The sequence below is a fragment of the Muntiacus reevesi genome, chromosome 3, assembly GCF_963930625.1.
Source record: "Muntiacus reevesi chromosome 3, mMunRee1.1, whole genome shotgun sequence".
Taxonomy (NCBI): domain Eukaryota; kingdom Metazoa; phylum Chordata; class Mammalia; order Artiodactyla; family Cervidae; genus Muntiacus; species Muntiacus reevesi.
In genome coordinates this window covers 252355528-252375867 of record NC_089251.1, presented here as the reverse complement: position 1 = coordinate 252375867, position 20340 = coordinate 252355528, and positions in this window count along the sequence as shown.

The window sequence follows — 20340 nt, the reverse complement described above, 5'->3', positions numbered from 1 at the left end:
TGGAGGATTCCATGGACAGAGACACCTGGTGGGCTACAGGCCATGGGTCCAAAGAGTTGGCTTCGACTAAGCGACTAAGCAGGCACACACGCGTAGCTGATTCACGGTGCTGTTAGTTTCAGGTTTACAGCAGAGTAATTCAGTTATAGATATATATGTATATACCCACACCCATTCTTTTTCAGTCTTTTCCCTTGTAGGTTAATACAGAGTACTGAATAGAGTTCACTATTCTATACAGTAGGTCCTTGGTGATTATCTATTTTGTATATAGTAGTGTGTCTGTGTTAACCCAAATTCCTAAATTATCCCTCCTCCTCGCTTTTCCTCTTTGGTAAACATAAATTTGTTTCCTAAGTCTGTCAGTCTTTTTCTGTTTTATAAATAAGTTCTTTCATACCATTTGCTTTAGATTTCACCAATCACATATTTGTCTTTCTTCATAAGAGTTATTTCACTTAGTGTGATATCTCTAGGTTCATGCATGTTGCTGAAAATGGCATTATGTCATTCTTTTTGTGACTGGGTAATATTCCATTGTATATATGTACCACATCTTCCTTACCCATTCCTCTGTCAAAGCACATTTAGGTTGCATCCATGTCTTGGCTATTGCAAATAATGCTGCAATAAACATTGGGGTACATGTATATTTTTGAATTATAGTTTTCTCTGAATATATGTCCAGGAGTAGGATTGCTGGATCATAGGGTAGTTCTATTTTTAGTTTTGTAAGGAAACTCCATGATGTTCTCTACTATGATTGTACCAATTTACATTACCATCAACAGTACAGAGGGTTCCCTTTTCTCCACACCCTCTCTAGCATTTATTGCTTGTACAATTTTTGATGATGGCCATTCTCACTGGTGTGAGGCAACCGTCATTGTAGTTTTGATTTGCATTTCTCTAGTGATTAGTGATGTTGAGTATCTTTTCATGTGCTTTTGGTCTTCTGTGTGTCTTCTTTGGATCCATGTCTATTTAGGTGTTTGATCCATTTTTGATTGGATTGTTTGATTAAAAACCTGCCAAAAGATAATGCCCACAATTTTAGAATCTTTTAGTCAGATTTTGTAATGCTTCACTCTTAAATAGGAATGTAAACTAAAAGATAACCAGATGGTTAAGACATCTCCAAAGTAAAAAAAAAAAAAATAAAACATTTTAAAAATTGTATAAAGAAAACAGTATGCAGAAAACAACAACAAAAAAACCCTGTAATTAGAATCTTCCAAAAGTAAGAAATCAAGACATGCATAAAACAACAAAGAATCATAAGAAAAAAAGACAAAAATACTGAAAATTATAAATAGTATTATCAAAATTTGAGGAAGAGAAAGATAAAGTAATTGAAAACTCTCAGAACCTTAAACAAGCAAAAACATTGAAAATATTTTAAAAAGAAGTAAATATAGCAGTTCAAGCTAGAGATGCCTATATCCAACTGAGATGAATTCCTGAGAGATCAGAGGAAATTGTGAAAGAAATACTCTAAGAAACAATATAAGAATATTTCCTGCAATGAAAGGATATGAGTCTTCATTTTAAAGAGGTCGCCAAATGCATGGCACATTAAATGGAAAATGACTCACAACCATGCACCAGGAATAGAGAAGATAGTAAAAGTTTTCAATGTACAAACTTTGAGTGACATATAAAAGACTGGGGCTGATAGTGGCACTGACTTCTCATTAAATAGCATCCTATGTTAAAAGACAATGGGCCAACACCTTCAGTGATGAAGCAAAATAATTTTCAGTCTCAAATTATCATTCAAAGATGAGAATAAGAATAAAGACAAATTCAGATATACAGAGGACAAGGCATTTTACCTTCCATTCTCTCTTTCAAAAATGAGTCACTGAAGAATGATATCCAACCAAAAAAGGGCGGGGGGGGGGGGGGGGCAAAATGAAAAAGAAAAAAAATATGAGGAGAAATGGAAACAATAAAGCCTCAAAGAGGACTCCCAGGTAACTGACCCTGCAGCACATACTGGAATGAAAGAATGGAGACTTCAATCAGGTGTCTTCTGGACGAAACTATTCAATAGCTTGGTTTTTACTCTGAAGCACTTTGGTTTGGGGCAGATACATAGGCAGCAAGTGCTACAAGTGAAAAAATTTGATAGGGTAAAAAACTGCTGCAAAATGGGAAAGTGAATCACAGCATATATTTTATTTTAGCTCTACAGTAAATGGTATTTATAAGGTTATAGTGATTTTACACTAAATATTGATTTAATTTAAAATAGTAGCTTGTAATAGAAGATGGGTAGGAGGAAGGTAGTATAACATCTGTCACAACAGGATGCCTAAAATTAATAACTTGAAGAAATAGTAGCATAAGTGTGTCATGTAGAAATATGGGCTTAAGGATAGAAGAAACAGCTTAAAAAGTCAAAAGATTATATTTGAGTAGCAAGTAATGAACGTTGGTCAGGGTCTTATTTTTCATTTTAAGTTTAATGGTATTTTTTTTATTTTTCAACCAGCTGTATATATTATTGACTTTCTCACTAAATATTTTTAAAATAACAAGGTTTTAAAGCAAAATGGTGCCCAGATCTTTTGATACTTATCTTGCTAACCTGAGCTTCATTTGTTTACTAGTGCTCTGAAGATGAGCCATGTTGTCAGACTCCTTTGGTTTATGGCTATGCAGGCAAAATACTAAGTATTTAAAGACAAGATGCTTCTGTTGATTCCATCAGTGTAATCTATTTATGCCTCATTTAATATCCTCTGGTCCTTTACTGAGTTTCTATGACAGGAATGTAATATAAGATTTGTGCAGCTGCTGGCTCTGTTAGCAAAGTACTTGGTATCCCACAGTTACAAGGCCCCTGAGAATTTGTTAGCTCCTTGAAGTCTTGTGGGTTTTTAGACTCACAAATCCTAAATTTAAGAAATTGTCAAAGTAATCTCCCATAGACCAGGAATTTAGGTCAGAAAATACTCCAAATCCCTCAGACAGAAAAAGCTGTAAATCTTTTAGGTTTCTTTGGAGGGTCTGAAGAGAGGTGATGTCTTTAAATCTGAGAATTACATGGCAAAAGTATATTAGCTTGACAAATTCCTGTCATGATGCTACCCTCCTGGGGAGAGCAAGTCCATCTATGATACATTATATCTCTGGGAAAACTCAAAATTGCTGATTCCTTTCCATTACCCTGGCCCCTTTGAAGGCTCCTCCAAAGCCTCTGCAGAAATACCCTGTTGCCTTGGGTAGAAAAGCCAGACCAAAAAGATTTAGCCAAAAAGGTTATGAGATTGAAACTTTTTATCTTTTTGCCTTCAACTCTTTGGCTCTTTCTAACTGTTCCTACCCAGCAGCTCTCAGGAAGAGTCCGAAGTTTAGAAGTATAAACCCCTGCTTAACTAGTGTTAGTGATGGGGTATACTTTACATTCCTCATGGGTAAATCATTCCCACCCTTCTGTGTACCCATCCTCTCTGCCCAAGGTCAGAAAAAGGGATCCTCTTATTTTAAAAAAAGCAAAAAGACACACTTTATCTAATCAGTAGGTTATTCCCATTAAATCTTCAGCACAACCCAGTAGTTAAACAGATATTCCAAAGTATTTCTAAGGAGTAATCTGGCATTACTCAGGGAATCTGCCAGATTCTGCCTCTCTGTGCCCTAGCCTAGACGTTCTCAGGGCAGAAACTGGGTGGTCAAAGGGCTGGACCACTTTTGTCTTCTGTCTCAGGGATCACTGAATTTCAATGCCTCATCTCTAACATCTTGAAAACTGAAACCTGTTTTTTTATATATTGTTTGTCTGTTTTTCTTTGATTTGTTCTATCTTCCTTCTTTACTCCCCCCCCAACCCTCCCCCCCCCCCTTTTTTTTAAGTTGTTTCAGAGAATAAATCTGGCTGGAAGCAGAATTCCTTCTTTTGGTTTAGGCTTCCCTGGTAGCTCAGCTGGTAAAGAATCCACCTGCAATGCAGGAGAACCTGGTTTGATCCCTGGGTCAGGATGGTCCCCTGGAGAAGGGAAAGGCTACCCACTCCAGTATTCTGGCCTGGAAAATTCCATGGACTGTATAGGCCAAGGGGTCGCAAAGAGTCAGATACAACTAAGCAACTTTCACTTTCACTCAATGTTTATTTAAAATAATCAAACTCTGAGACTTATTTTATCAAATTACATAATACATAATATAATCTGGGTCTGGGTGACAGACAAGGCCTATGTGACTTGAAGCTATTTACTCATTTATTCATTCAACAACCAATAATCCAATCAATAAGTATTTATTGATCACCTAGCATATGCTGGGCTCTACTCAAGGTCCTGGGAATAAGACAGAAGAAAACAGGCTGTCAGATTCTGTGTGTTCATGTAGTTGACAAAATAATGAGGAGACACGCAGAAAATGCTCACATAGGGAAACAAATAAATAAGATCGCTGCAGATAGTGTTAAGTGCCATGAAGAAGATGAAACAGTGCAATGAGACAGAAAGTGACTGGTGGGAGGGACGAGAGGAAGTTCCACTTTGGCTGGCTCCTCAGGGAAGTTCTCTCTGAAAGACTGGCATTTAAGTTTAGCCTTGAAATACCAAGGAAAAACCATGTGACAGGGTGGAATGGATTAGAGATAAGGGAGATATTCCAAACAAAGAGAAAAGCAAATGCAGAAACCCCAGGAGGGAGTAGAGCCATGTGCATTTGTGGGGTATAGAAAAGGCCAGTGTGGTTGGTGGCGGGGAAAGAGAGGAAGAGTGGTATGAGATGAGGTCTAAGAGCTAGCAAGGAGGCCTCTTTGGCCCATGGCAAGGCACTGGAAAATTATTGTCATTCCAACAGGAAGCCAGTAGAAAGATGTGGCGTAATCAGATTTATGCTTTAAAAAGTCAGCTCTGGCTGCTGTGTGGGACTGGCAGGGTCCAAGTGAGATATGATAGAGGCCTAGACCACAATCATATCATTGGAATAGATGAGAAATGATCATGTTTAGAATATATTTTATAGATAGAGCTTATAGTACTTGATAAAGGATGGGCTGTGAAACATGAAAGAAAACCAGGATTCGGAAACGTTTGTGGCCTGACATAGTGGCATGATGGAGGTAGCATTTTCTGAGTGGGGAAAATCTGGTGGATGAGCAGCCTTTTAGAGATTGCCCAATGCCCAAGTGAGTATATCAGTTTAGTAATTGGATACACAAGTTTGGAGCTGATGAGAGAGGCCTCAGTTAGGGAGAGAGATTTAGGATAACCAGCATATTTGGAGATTGCCTACTGAAAAACTATATGAAGAGAAGAGAACTGAGGACAAGGCTTAAGTCACTCCACTTTTAGATGTCAAGAGGAGAAGAGGCTGGGCCAGCAAAAGACATTTAGAAACAGCAACAATTAAGGTGGAAGAAAAACTCCAAGAAAGAAGTGGTGTTCACCTGTGGTAAGAGCCCCTGAGAGAGCAAATACCATGAAATCAGAGAAACAACCATTGAAGATGGAAATTGTGGTCTTGATATGAGTTACTCAGTGGAGTGGTGGGAAATTCAGTCCAAGAAGTTAGAATGGAATAGTAAGAAAGCAGAAACAGTAAGTGTAAAAATCCTATGTTTGCTCTGGCTTTCAGATCCCTATACTTGAAGATAGAGACATATGTACATTTTGTGTTTTAGATAAATTGTGTCCACAAGAAAGTCAGAGTCAGCTTATGTCAGCCGTCTCCAATGATACCTTGTGCAACCTCTTTAGTAGGTATTAAACTAGAAAAGAGTCTTGTTTAGAGTTCAAATATATAGGGTTTAGAAATTGAATGGAATCGTGTTTCTCTTATGAATGTCCTTTATTCAAAGTGCTGGAGTGTTTTTCCCAAATTTATTTCATTATTATTTTGTTTTTATTCAATACTTGATTCAGTCAAAGGGTATATGTAATTGTATTATTTATATGTTATACTTTATAAAGAAAATAACTCACGAGCCCTCCACCCAGTTTAAGAACTACATGGTTATTAATATTCTTGCATATATAAATAACTGTGAGATCCCCTCTCTGTCATTATCCTGACTCACCCTCTCCCTACTGAGGATTACTATCCCAAATTTAATTTTTCCCTTGAGTAAAAAAATAGTTCTGTAATACACATACATATCCCTAAACAACATATTATTTCATCTTTAGTCGATCTCTGTGGGATATGGGAGTGTTATAAGCCATTTTCCTTTGTAGAAAGAGAAACTTAAGTGACTGTATGATTTACCCAAGGTCAAGAAAGCCAACTGAAGCCAGAACCAAGTACACTCTTTCTTGATTCAGAACATGTGTACACATGTGCTCAGTCGCTTCAATCATGTCCAACTCTTTGCAACCCTGTGGACCGTAGTCCCTCAGGCTGCTCTGTCCAAGGGATTCTCCAGGCAAGAATACTGGAGTTGCCATGCCTTCCTCCGGTGGATCTTCCCAACCCAGGGATCAAAGCCGTGTTTCCTGTGTCTCCTGCATTGCAGGCAGATTCTTTAGCACTGAGCTACTGGAGAAACTCAATTCAGAATATGTCATGTTAATACTCACAAAAGCGAGTACTACAACAAAAAGTCACGGTGGAAGAGCCATTCTTTCCAGCTTAGTCCAAGCGCAACCTCAGAATCCTTTTACTCATGCATCAGGCACTCACTACTAATTTCTTAGAGTTTTTAAAGAAATAGCTATATTTGATCAGAAAGTTCTGTTGAATAATAAGGAATACAATTATTCACCCCATTCCTAAGAGTGAGATTTCTAATTCATTTTAATATTGAAAATTATTTTTAATAACCTATTTATTTGATGTAAGTCAACTCATATTGCAAGACAAGAGTGATACCTTTCTCTAATTTGAAAATCAGTAATATTTCACCTATGAGAATTTATATGCCATAGTTCGATAATGAAAGTACTATTTCTATATTTTGTTGTAAAAGAATTATAAGTCTCAGTATTAAAAGTGAAAATATGCTACCCCTGCTCTGATAATACCTTCTTTTCATAGATGAGATTGCCTGACTTCAATTAGACTTTACCACACCCAAGATTCTTTGACCTGTCTTTTCTTAGTCCAAGAGATTTAGGCTTTAATTTAATAGTTCAATTGATACATTCACCTTGAGGTAAATCTTCTTTATGTTGTGTACTATATGTAGTATTGGGTTTCTACATCATTCCCAAAATGAAGCGCCTGTTTTATCCCCCAACTCATGGGCATCCTAATCTTATACATGGTCTCATCTCTTTCTTCTGAGCATAGAACCTACTTTCCTATGGATAACCCATTTTATATGATTCAGGAAGCCACATGACTTGTCCTGGCCAGTGAAAAAAACTCTTGCCCCAGGACAAAGTGATTGGATCAAAAATGATTAAGTGACCCAAGGCTGGTTAATCTAACCCAACATGAAGGCTTTTCTATTAATATAAATGCTACCAAAAAAAGATATTGTCTTTGAGGTTTTAAACTCACAAGATATGTGTCTTGAAGTAGTTAACAGCTAGGATATATAAGTTTTCTAATGATGACAGACGTTCTGCCTGCCTTTGAGAGTCATTTGAGAAAAAATTTCCAAGAACTAAAAATACAGAACCTTTATAATATCATTGAAATTTCCTATCTTATCATGCCTAAAATTATTCCTGTTCTGTGGACTTTTAGCTAAATAAACTAAAATAATTTTTTCCTTCATTTGTTTGAGTGGAATTTCTTTTACTTTCAACTGAAACAGCCATGGCTAATACATAAATTTGTACATGAAAATGGAATGTGGCAGGCAATAGGCCTTAAATTGAGTTGACCGAGTCCAGGTGGAATGATACGTGGTCATGAAACAGTTGATTAAACTTGTGTGCATTTTGTTTAGGGATATAAATCATATGCTTACACAGGCTGTAGCTTCAGAGACCTTTGTGAAAAAGATACCTGGGGACTTCTGTTTCCAGCCACAATGAAATACCATAGACTAGAATTGTCTTCTTGCCTCATATAAATGAAAAATAAGAACAAAAAGAAAAGAAACAATCCTTTTCATACATTGAACAGCAGGCAACACAGGATAGTCATTCCAAAAGGAAAAAAAACTCAGCAAAGTACATTGTAAGACTGCTGTGGCTTACTGCCTAGAGAGAGTTTCCAGGATGCACTATGGAGAGGAAGAAGAACCCAGCATTCTCCTGAGTAAGACACAAAATGGGGGTCAGAGAAGCCAAGGAAGCTAGAGTTTGGGCAGAGCATTGGAGATAAAGAGAACTGCAATTAAAAAAGAGCTCCCCCCGATACCAAAGCTTCACCTGAGTCCTGATCATTATATGTATATGAGGAAATTCCCTAATGCCCTGAAAAAAAAAAAAAACCACCTGAAGGGAGCAGGTAGACCCCGTCATCGGACCTTGCACCTCGAATAGTTGGTTCCTCCTCCAGTCAGGGTAGACAAACGACAGAACACGTGGGGCATCACTCATAATACTAAAAAAACACTGACCCACTAGTGGGGAAAAAATTAGCCCTAAATTAAATGCTAATCTGTTTCTGCCTAATAGAGTTTAAAAACAAGCCTCTGAAGATGACACTATTACAAAGTTCATCTATTAAAAATTAATCTGACCCAGTAAAATCAAGAATATTTTTAACTATATGAATATTCAGCAGCCAGCAAAGTAAAATTTTATTCACAGAAGCAGTAATAGGACCCTTAATAAATAGAAAATCAAGAAATCAATCAAAATGGAAGCAGAAAAGTCACAAATGATAGAATTAGTAAACATGAACATGAAAATAGCTACCACATCTATGAGCTTCCCTGACGGCTCAGTGGGTAAAGAATCCACCTGCAATGCAGGAGACACAAGAGGCACAGGTTCAATTCCTGGGTTGGGAAGACACCCTGGAGAAGGAAATGGACAGAATTTCCACACCAGTATTCTTGCCTGGAAAATCCCATGGACAGAGGAGCCTTGTGAGCTATAGTCCAAAGGGTCACAAAGAGTCAGAGGCAACTGATGACTAAGTAGAGCACATGACAGCTTTATTCCATTTGTTCACAGATGTAGTTCAGTTCAGTCGCTCAGTCATCTCTGACTCTTTGGGACCCCATGAACCGCAGCATGCCAGGGCTCCCTGTCCATCACCAACTCCCAGAGTCCACCCAAATCCATGTCCATTGAGTTGGTGATGCCATCTAACTATCTCATCCTCTGTTGTCCCCTTCTCCTCCTGCCCTCAATCTTTCCCAGCATCAGGGTCTTTTCAAATGAGTCAGCTCTTCACATCAGGTGGCCAAAGTATTGGAATTTCAGCTTCAACGTCAGTCCTTCCAATGAACACCCAGGACTGATCTTCCTTAGGATGAACTGGTTGGATCTCCTTGCAGTCCAAGGGACTCTCAAGAGTCTTCTCCAGCGTCACAGTTCAAAAGCAGCAATTCTTCAGCACTCAGCTTTCTTTATAGTCCAACTCTCACATCCATACATGACCACTGGAAAAATCATAGCCTTGACTAGACAGACCTTTGTTGACAAAGTAATGTCTCTGCTTTTTAATATGCTGTTACAAATGTAGAGAAAACATAAATATGTTACATAAAAACATGAAAGATATTACAATGAGCCAAACTGATCTTTTAGTTATAAACAATACAGCGTCAGAGATTAAACATACCTGAAAGAAACTGCAACCCAAAGTAATGTGACAAATAATACCTTTATATGGAATCAGCTTCCACCATTATCCACATTAACTCCATTTCCTCATAGTGTGCCCATTAGTAGTATCCACTATATTGAGTGTTTTAAGGATTCAGTGAGCTAATAAATGCAACTCAAAGCAACCCTGCCCATCTGAAAATAACTCATTTATATTAGCTACTAATAATAGTGTAGAGGAGCAAGATTTGCCACCTCAAAGTGTTTCTCTCTGGCATGAGGATTAATTTAGACTGATTAGTTTTAAAAAACAGAAGACTCAGGAAGTTTTTCTTGTTACCTCCCCCTTAACTGCCTAAAAGAAAGAGTCTCTTCTAGGAATAGAGCTATCATCAGAGAGAGCTACGAAAGATGTGGACTAGATGTGGTTGGGAGAAAAACTTGGCAAGGTCCACTTTGTGTCCCATTGTCTCTACATGGCATAGTGAACATATGTTTACCAAACATTTACTTTTCCATCTCCCTGTGAATTACCTTCCTCACCTTTAAAGTCTTAAACCACTACCCCAGCGTTTTTTGTCTTTAGCTGAAAATGGTCTTTAAGGTGAGGACTTTGGCCATGTTGGCAAGTTTCTCAGTTTTCCTGGGTCTTTCCCATGTATACATATTATTAAGCTTATTTTTTTTCCCCTGTTAATCTGTCTCAGGTCAACTTAATTCTTCGTCAATCTATAAGAACCTAGAAAGTTAGAGGAAAATTTCTTCCTCCCTGACAACATAATATATCTTATTTACATATTTTACCCAGTTGCTCTGCTGTGTTCCATCTCTCTGGATTTCTTAGCTACTATCTGTCTACTTAGACCAACCAATTACCTATCATCATTCTCACCAACATGTCCAGCTTGATTGAACTTCGTCTTGTCATTTGCAGCTAGATATGATAATAATGCTTATCCTTCCCAAAGGCCAGTCTAGTTTCTGCTTTTTATCTACTTTGTTCAGTCTGTCCTGCTGTTTATCAAATTCACTGTTCTCTCTCTGACAACAGGGAACCTTAAAAGTCATCCAATTCAATCACTAAAATTCCCACTGTGATAGGTATTATAAAGAGCTTATTTTATTTTTCTAAATTTAGAAGTTTATTTCAGGCAAGATATACTATACACAAGTCAGTTTTGCAGAAGTGTTTTTTTTACTGACATAATAAGTTTGACTAAATCCTGAAATATAAGCTGCTCTATTTTAGTTTGTTATTTAATATTCATAATATATATCACTAATATGTAAAAGAATAGTGTATTATATAATTTAACTTTGCATGGTTTTAAGCATCCAACTTCTACCTTGGATTTATAAGTGCAAACTTTGCTAATGAAGAATAATGAGTTACTTACTCATTATTACTTACTCATAAGCTGTATACTCACAGCTATACTTTTTGAGCTAAAATTTTATGTGCCCAGAAAGATTTTTATATGCTATCTCATTTCATAATCACCACAACTCTGCCTGTTACTTACTATTGATATCTCTATTTTATAGATGAGAAAATTAAGGTTGAGAAAGGTTAAGTGAAATGAAAGTCACATATTCAGGAAGCTCATGACCCTGGATTCCAATCTGTATCTTTCTGATGGAAAAACCTGAGTTCTTAAACACTCTTGCTATATGGGACAAAAATGAGGTAAATACCTTGAACAGAACTAGTACTTTTTATTCCATTTTGAAAAATATGTTACTAAAGCACAAAATAGAAAGATCTGTAAGATTAAGGTTGAGAGAGTTCTGGAAATCTATAGATAGAAATAAATCCTGGAGAGAGAGGACAACTATCCTGTACCCTGAATCATCCATGAAGTCAAAACAAGTATGAGGGCTAACTGTAGTTAGAAATCAATTTTCTTTCTAGTTTTTCATGGTTTCTCTTTCCCCATACTTTAAAGTATCCTAATCTGCTTTCCTACTGTGACTTATTTCTGGTAATGTGTGGTGGGAATGACAGCATCCTCGCACCTAGTGGGCTGTGTAGCTGTGCATGCTGGGAATCGTAAGGATCATGAGGAATTCTGGAGGTAGAATACAAGCCATCATCACTTCAAAACAAAGACATCATCTCTGCTGATGGTGGGAACTAACCAAAGGCAATAGCATCAAAACCACAGGAGCACCTTCACATGTAAAAGCAAACTCAGTCAGTAGCAGACTAGCAGTGTACTTTGATAAGAAATAGTATGTTTTATTAAAGCAGCTTCTTCTGTTTGTTAAAATGTATGTCTTCAACCATAAAATACACACTAATTTGTTTAGCCTATAAACATGTACCTAGTATCTAGATAGGAACTATACTTTGTACAAGGATGCCTAGAAAGACATAGATAAAAGTCTCAGATCTTTAAGCCTTTGGAGTCTAGTATAAAGATCAAATATGTAAATGATCTTTACATTTACAACTATACTTTTTGAGCTAAAATTTTATGTGCCAAGAAAGATTTTTATATGATATTTCATTTCATAATCACAACTGTACATGCAAAACACTACCAGGAATATACCTACATTTAAACAAAATGGGTATTATTTACTGCAACAAGGGAGATCTCAACCTCACACCATGGTAACAAAGGGGAGTCTTAGAGGATGTTAGGGAGACTCTATATAGGATGTTGGCCATGTTCATTGAGGGGAAGACTCAAGGAAGCAGGTGATTGTTCTGGATTGCATGCTGCCAAAAAAGGGAGCAAATCTATGGTTGGTTATCTTAATACTCTTTAGGAGCAGAGAGGAATGGAATGAGGTTAAACCTATAATTGGTTAAGAAGCAGCAGCAAGCCACAGTAGCTGGGAAAGAGAGAGATGTGGCCATTTTTGTGGTTAACATGGTGTTGTTTTTGTTTGTGCTTAGACGTGCTTATGGAGGGTTCTTGTTTTTGTTTCAACCCATTAAGTGGATTTGCCACAAAATAACCTCAAACGATCTTGGTGTTCTGTGCAAAAGTTATGTTCAGCAGGAAAACAGCATGGCCTGCTGGGGGATAAGGCTGCTTTTTTCTTTCTCATTACTAACTTAAACTATGCCTTGGTAAGTGCTAAATTTGAGAATATACAGATGTGGGAGTTTAAGAGACTGATAAATTCTGCTTGCAAATGGATGTTCTTGAGAAAAGTGGTTAATGTGAACAGTGTCTTGAAGGATGCACAGGAATTTACTTGGCGAAAGAGCGGTCAAAGGTCATTTCCAAGTAGAAGCAAAATGTGCAGGCAGATGTGGTCACACACAACATGACGGGGACCGTTGAGTACTGCAGTATGCTAGAATGAGCTGAGCTGGTGAAATTGAGGTTGTCAGATGGTAGCAGTCAAGTCATGAAGAAACCTGGACTTTATGCAGCTGGTACTATGGATCCATCAAAAATTATTTGAATCAGTGAATATCATAATCAGATCTGAGTTTCAAAAGGGAGATTTTGGCAGCCATATGGAGAACAAACTAGTCTGAGGAAAGAAAAGGACAGAGACCAATTAGAATATCAGTTTCAGCAAGAGATGATAACTGCGTAAACTGAATCAGTAGCAATGAGAATGGAAGACATAAGGGACACAAGATGCATGTCCAGTGTAGAACGACCAGACTCAGAGACTGTATCCTCCACTAAAATATGGAGGATGCACAAGGCGAGGAGTCGGGTGTAACTACCCACCATGGTACACCTAACACTAGTACAATATCTGGCATGTACAACATCTCAATGAATGTTAGTTGAGTGAATAAACAAGTTGTGAGAAATGGGTTGGGGAGGATTTCAGTGAAGGAGAAGCAGATACTTCTAGGTCATGGTGTTGGCTAAATGGTGATTTAATAAACTGAGCTAAAGGAGCATATTTTTGGAGGAAGAAATTAGTTTGATTTTGGACAAACACAAAAACCAAAATAATTACTGTTGGCTTTATAAAAATTCTTCAAGGAGTATTCTTAAAATGAAAATAACCTGAAGAGTGCTGATTAGCCAAATAAGAACGCAGAGTCCCAAAAGTATTACCGTATGTTAAAAGAAGTTAATAAGTTTCTTCCTTGCTGAGAACTATCTTGCAGTAGACAAAAGTTCCAGACTTATTTATTATATTTGGTTACTAAAGAGTCAGAACTGAAAAGTAATGGAAAATATAACTGGCATATGAATGAAAATTTTTTGTATCTTTAAAACAGATTTTTTGAGCTTTATTAAAGTATAATTGACATACAATAAATTGCACAAATTTAAAATTTACAATTTGATGTGTTTAGAGATATTTATACATCTGTAAAATTGTCACCACAAATAAGATGAGTATACCCATCTCCTCCAAAAGTTTCTTTGGTTCCTTTGAAATCCCTCCATCCCCCACTTCATCACTCCATCCCCCCAAACCCAGTCCCCAGGCAACCACTGATTTACTTTCTCTCTATATAGCAACTTTTAGAATTCAGTGCAGCTTTTAGAATTTTATGTAAATGAAATCCTACAGTATGTCTTCTTTCATGTCTTACTTCTTTGACATTTACCCATGTTGCATGTATCAAAACTTCACTTATTTTTATTGCTGTGCAGTATTTTATTGTGTGATATACACACAATTTCTTTATAGATTCTCTTGTTGATGGACACTTAGGTTGTGTGGTGGTTTTAAAATATGTCCACAAATTCTTTGACACTGCTGTCTTCAAGACATAGAGCCTAATTTCACTCTCCTTTCCAAGGTGAACTGAATTTAGTGACTCATTTCTATTTAATAGAATAAAGCAGAAGTGATGGCCTATAGCTTTTGAAACTGGGTTTTATAAGAATTGTGGACTTCTTCCTTCCTCTCTCTTGGATCACCTGCTCTGGGGGAAGTCAGCTGCCATGCTGTGAAGCAACTCAAGCAGCCCTATAGGGAAACCTATGTAATAAGAAACTGTAGTCTCCTGACAACAGCCATAAGTAAGCCATGTTGGAAGCTAATCCAGTTTCACCTTAGAATTCAGATGACTGTAACCCCTTGACACTTTGACTGCCACCTCACGGGTGACCCAGAACCAGAACTACTTGGTGAAGCTGCTCCCAAATTCCTGATTCACAGAAACTGAGACAATAAATGTTTGTTGTTTTAAGTGACTAAAATGAAGGGTACTGTGTTACATAGCAACGGGAACCAATATATGTTGTTTCAGGCTTGGGGCTATTGCAAGTAGAGCTGCTCCAATTATGTGCACAGAAGCATTTGTGTGTGTGTACATGCATATGTGTGCCTGAGCTCCATCATGTGCGACTCTTTGTGACCCCATAAACTGTAGCCCACCTGACTCCTCTGTCCATGGGATTATCTGGGCAAGAATACTGAAGTAAGCTGCCATTTTCCTCCTCCAGATAGATATATATTTTTTTCATTTCTTTTGGTTTACTATATATTTCACCACAATTTTTAATTTGTATTGTTTTCCATTCAAGTGTCAAGTTGACACGAGAAGGTGATAAGCTCCAGGTATTTATTTAATATTCGACACCATGCTCAGACCCATGCTAATTGGCTAGTAAATGATCAATACTTTGAACTGAGATAAATTGAGAACAATAATAACTACTCAGATGACTTTCAGTAAGCACCTGAGAGGAGGGAGAAGGTGATTCAATGTTGTCGGCAGACATACTGACTGGCCTCCCTTATTTTCACCTTGTGAAAAAATGAATTGATCTGCTTTAGGTCTGGGAAAAGGATGCAGTGTGGAGTCCATAAAAAAAATTTCAGTCCCAGGTGACGTGCCTTCTAGTTTGAATGATACACATTAAATGGGGAGAATGAATCTAACTTCATCCTGGTGAAAATCTGAGGTGACACCTTTCTGAAAATAGAAATAAAATGTACTTTATCACTTTGCCAGAGTTTCCTTTCTCTTTCAACTGCTTTTCAACCAGTCTAAGCTGTGCTTAAGGAAACTTACCATGGCACTGAGAATTTAGGTAAGATTTATCTTCCAGCTCTCAGATATAGCAGGAGAGAGCACGTATGTAGAATGCCTTTGTAATGCTTAATTAGTTTCTACAAGTTGAGTTCCTTTATATGGCATGGAAGACACTGAGATTTTTTAAAGGGTAGAAATGTAAGATTTGAAATAGCCAACTGCCAAAAAAAAAAAAAAAGTATAGGGAGTGCTACTAAATTTAACCATGATGTACTGAATGACTCTGTTACTAGGAAGTGGGATTCACTCCATTGCAATTCTTGAGAGCTAGTAATAATGGGAACTTACAAAAATTATTCATGAGATTTTCTGTTTTGCATTTTCTTGTCCTAATCTTGCTTCCATTCTGCCAAAAATTCGCCTAGGGGAGATTTAGAATTGTTAAAACAGAAATGGAAAGAGGAAAAAATACTGTTACTATTCAGTTTTTGACACCAAAATTCAGCAAGTTTTTTTTAGCACAAACAGTCTCTACACTGCTTTATCTCTCCCTTTAGAAAGCCGAGATTGATAATCCTAGTCATGGTGTTTTGTATAATGGAGTTGCCATCAACACAAGGAGAAGAAGACAGAGAAAACAAATCCATTCTAGGCCTGGCTGATGAGAAGTACTGTAGACAGTAGGAAGAAGTAGAGAGAGCAAGAGAAGCATCAAGCCTGATGCCCTCCCTGCCTCACAGACTCCTAGATTAGAAGAAAAGGACTTTATTAATCACAGCAATAGCATTAACCAAAATGTCAATATTTGCATAAACACCTCAAGCCTGAATGCCCACAGTGTGATAGGAATGGCCACACTCTGGCAATGGAGTTGCCTGCCCTTCCAATTTTAGGAAATCTGAATCCTTTATAATGGACAGTGAACCTGTCTGACCTTCACCCAGGAGATAACATTGTCTTACTATCCCAGATGTACAAAGATGTACAAAAACATGGAACCCATAGAGGACTGTGGGCCAATAATCAGTACTTGATTAAAAAACAAACAAACCTTCAAGATAGGCACATTTCATTCACTTTCCAGAGAATTAAAATCAAGGTCAAAGAAGCTAAGGAATTCACACTAGGCCCCGCAGTGGTACAGTTGGAATTTATACCTAGATCTGACTCCTTCCATGCCTTCTCCCCATCAAACCACCCCCAAGACCCATGCCTGTTTATGGCCAATGTTTATGACAAGCCAAAAATCATGATTGAATTCTTCCAGAGGAAAATTTCTATTGGCTTACCATATTCCCCAGGGTGATAAACATTATTTCCTGAAAGATACCTCAGAAGAACTAAACCAAAACGTTATAAATGAATTTAGCATGCCTCCCCTAAGTGAGATGTCTCTACAGTAGGACCCCAAATTTTACTTGTCAACAAAAGGCAGAGGGAAAGGAAAGAGCCGTTGCCCAAAGTGAAGGAATATCCCAGGAATCCAAATGGTGCATTTGTCTTTTCACAAAATTAAATTGCCACAAACCTGAGAAGAGTAGAAAAACATATCCTGGAAGGATGGAAAAGAAGAGAGAGCATTTTGCTTTAACCTGGGCAGGTTTTGTAAACTTATTTCTAAGATGGCTGCCATCAATTTCTTCCCTCCCTGTGTATGTATCTCACTGCTCTCAAGAGAAGTAGTGTCTATTCCTCTTTTTCTACCTTCCTCCTTGAGTCTGGGCTGAACTTACTGAATTCTTTTATAGAAAAATGCAACAGGGATCTCCCTGGTGTCCAGTGGCTAAGACTCTGGACTCCCAAAGCAGGGGGATGAGGTTTAATCCCAGGTCAGGAAACTAGATCCCAAATACTTCACCTAAGACCTAACACAGCCAAATAAATAAATAATTGTGTATGTATGGCTGAATCCCTTTGCTATTCACTTGAAATTTTACAGCATTGTTAATCAGCTATACCCCAATACAAAATAAGAAGTTTTTAAATATAAATATAAAAGAAGAAAATGCTGCAAAAGTGACATTCCAATACTTCTAAGACTAGGCCATAATAAGTGTTAGAGCTTCTGTTCAGGTCTCTTGAAATACCTGCTCTGGGGAAAATGTAAAAAGTCTGGCTACACCAAGATTCTCATGCTGTAAGGAAGCACAAACTGGCCTCATGGAGAGACAGATGTCCAGCCATCCACCCACTTCCAGCCGTACCAGCCCATGAAGTATTAGTTGCTCAGTCGTGTCCGACTCTTGGCAACCCCGTGGACTGGGGCTTGCCAGGCTCTTCTGTCCATGGGATTCTCCAGACAAGAATACTGGAGTGGGTTGCCATTTTCTTCTCCATACCAGCCCATACACCAGTCGTATAAGCTAAGGAACCATTGTTTACATTGTGAGTTTGAAGTTTAAAGGGGCAATTAAAACTTAAAATGAATATTTTGCAGAATTAATAGGATTATAGGGTTACATTTCTAATAATATTTGAAGTCTCTGAAGTTGGTAAACTTATCATTCTAGGGTGGTACATCTCAACTAAGGGCCATTTTGCCCTCCAGAGGACATTTGGCCATGTCTAGAGATATGTTTAATTGTCACAACTGGGCTTAGGGGTGCTATTGGTTTCTAGTGGGTAGAGACTAGGGATGCTACTAAACATCTTAAGATGCATAGGACCAGTCCCCCATAACACAGAATTATCCAGCCCAAATTGTCAATAGTCCCAGAGCTGAAGAACTGTGTTCTAAGGTACCACAGGCGATTGCAATTGAAAAAGTGGTTGGCAACACATATATAACTCAGGCAAATATAACTTCTTATGTTTGAAGAGAAATGTTTCTTGTCCAAAATAAAAGTTTAAATGTTTATGTCAATTGGAATGGATTTGAGTCTGATTCATTAAGATACATTTTTTTCATGTATTTATTTGGCATTTTATATGCAATAGGCAATGCCCTAGGCACTGGGGATTTCAAAGTAAGTTCACTGCCTTCTCCGAGCTACTATCTAACTTGGAGATAGACTGGTCAACAATCACATTACCATAGGATAATTGTCGGAGTAGATACTGGAAAACAGGACAAGGAACACTGAAGTCAGCAAAGAATTTAAAATTCAGTCCCAGGAGAGAATTTAAAAGAGAAGAGCTCTGCGATGAAACTGTATGGCTAAGTAGAAATATTTTAGACTGGATGCTGGAGAGTAACAAACTTCATAGCAGGGACACCATGAAAAAGCATAGTTGGTATACAAATCTAATTAGTTTTGGAAAATAAATTGTGATTTCCTTTAATAGTATATGGAACAATTAGGACTTAAATCATATCTGAAGTCATTACAGGCTTCTGAAATTTTGTTTGGGAAAAGTATGGCTGATAATATAAATCTCCAAGGAGAAAATCAAGGAAAAGAAGTTCAGAATTGAACTTTCTTCATGGTCTAGAGAAATAAAAAGCATGAAAACAATCTTGGATATGCCTAAGAAGAGATTTAAAGCATTGCATTAAAAAGCTTTAAATCTTTTTAAGGACCCCAAACCAGCATTAAATGTAAGGGTAAAAAATAAAGGAGCATTGCAACCAGCATGTAGGAAGCATTAGATGTAAAAGCACAGGTTTAACTCTGGAAACTAGGTTTGCCTTTGTTGTTGTTAAATTCTTTTTCAGGTTGGAACAATCATTTTTAAAATTCCACTTAGAACCCAGGGGATCTTTATGATAAACAATCTAAAGTCTCTTATGCTATCACATGCCTTCAGTTTTCTCACATTTTCCCTTTAGAGACACAAAAAAACCCCTGTGGACTTCAGAATATCTTAAGGACTTTAGTCATACAATATTCAATTTGAAGTGGTATCACCAGTACGTTTTTATGATTCAAAAATCATATGGTATGACATTTTTAAATAGGCCCAAAGACTATCATCATATTTTTATGAGCATTTGCTGCAATGATGTATTCTAACACCCAAGAAAATGTGCTTGATTTCAAAAGACACATTTCCCTTGGCAAAACACCTGTTTCAAAGTGGAACAAAGCTTCTTTCTTCACAGCATATTCTGAAAGCATGGACTATCACTGGAGTGGTATATGACAAAGGGTTGTGGACTAACACAAAACCAACACCAGAAACACACTGCGCCAAGGTTGGCCTGGTTGTGCTTACCCCGTCGGATCCAGGATCTCTCCCTAGGCACCAAGAAACCCTGTTTTTGAAAAATCAGTTGCTATATAATGATTTCAAAGTAGGTAAGTGGGACTTATGTAACTAAAACTAGTACGTGAGTGTCCCAAATACAAAGTACGTGATGTGATGATCTCTGCAGAAAGCGGAAACCAGATCATGCTCAAAAGAGTTCATCTAGATGGTTTCTCATCCATGCACACCAGTTTCCTCAAAAATGTTTCTTAAAGTGTGGTTCTCAGACCACTTGCACTCTTAAAATCTGGGTGCAAGATTTTATTAAAAGTTTCTTTTGTGCTGTCTCAGACCTAGTGGATAGGTATCTTTAGGTTGATTCTTATGCATGCTAGAGTTTAAGATCCATATCTCAATGTCAAAAGTTCAGCAAAAAGTTGCATAAGGAAGTTATTTATTTTGCATTGAGTTCACTCAATATATATAAAATAATACTGGAAATATGAATATTTGCGTCTTTAACTAATGGTATTAGACCCCTGCAGCACACCGCTCCCACCCCCACCATCCCACCCTCGTACAAAGGCCCTTTGTGTCCCCTGTCTCTTGTTTGTAGAAAATGTGAAGTCTCCCAGGCCTCCTGAGTCACAAAAGAGTAGA